Below are 1,278 nucleotides of genomic sequence, written 5' to 3'. Positions count from 1 at the left end.
GACCTCTGAAACCAGGAATGTCAAATAATCTTCCCTCCTCTAAAATTATTTTTGTAAGGTCTTTTGGTCCCAGCAGTGAAAAGATGACTAAAATGTCCCTCATAAAAAAAAAAAGCCCTCAGGAGGTATAGCTCAAGGACAGAGAACATATTTAGCATGCATAAGCCTTTGAGTTATATATAAACTTGATCAACCACATAAATAATTATTTTTATATAATATTGGAACACATTTGTTAGTGTTCTGTAGTGGAGAAAAAAATGATGAATTATGCAGGAGAGCACTGAAATATCTTTCTATTCATTCTATAGAAAATAATATTATAGAACCAACATGGCAGCGGGCATGGAGAGATCAAGTCTCTGACCTCTTCAGCTGTGCAGGCATAGGGAGTCATAAACCATCTAAATGCTGTTTGCTCAGGATCACTAGGCAATGCTGAGCTGACGTGGATCTGGGGCGAACAGTCTGGGCCTCTCAGAACACACACCAAGCCCAGATCGGATGAATTCAAGCTCCTGTTCGCCTGCTTCTTGCAGACAAACTGCTGTGACTCAGCACTAAACGATCCCACTGAAACAACTGGTTGGCCCTTCTGAATCTGCGGAGGTTAATGCCAACTGAGCCTTCATAGGCAGTGGCCATAGGATTGAGACTGGGCTTGGGAGAGCCCATCAGGACCCACCCATTGCATTGGTCACCAGGCAAAGGGAACGAACTGTCGCCATTTGTATGGGATACCACCATGGCAGAGAACTGACGTCACCAGAATGCGGCGGAGGAGATAACTTCGTTGAAACCAGCAGCGACAGGTGTGTAACCCCCTAGCCTTCCCTCTCCACACAGCAGAGAAACCTTAAGGGCCCCTCCCAGCTCTCCTGAGAGCACAATAGCCAGAAAGAGGGAATCAGGAGTGGCGCGGGACCCGAGGCTCGGAACTCCCGGCTACCACTCCCACCAGTGCTGACAACTGAGGTCTCTTGCACCAGCTACCGGGGACGTGGCTACCAGAGGGCAAGAAAAATTCGCTGAGGGTTCTCAGCCCCAAGCTCCACAAACTTAGGGTCTGAGGGAATGGCAAACAGGGAGAGTGTGCCCAGGCATTCATGAAAACAGGGCTCCCGGGAGCAGCAGACCTGGCGTGTAACCAGTATTGTGGTGAACATCACCGGTGAGCAGGGCCTGGATTGAGGAAAAGTAGGAAAGTGACTAGACACAAGAGAAGGCCCTAGGCACTCAGAATTGGAGACCCACCCAGTCTGGGAGGAGGAGCTGCTG

This window comes from Ictidomys tridecemlineatus, chromosome 10 (genome assembly GCF_052094955.1).
Source record: "Ictidomys tridecemlineatus isolate mIctTri1 chromosome 10, mIctTri1.hap1, whole genome shotgun sequence".
NCBI classification, from domain to species: domain Eukaryota; kingdom Metazoa; phylum Chordata; class Mammalia; order Rodentia; family Sciuridae; genus Ictidomys; species Ictidomys tridecemlineatus.
This window is presented reverse-complemented; position numbering follows the sequence as displayed.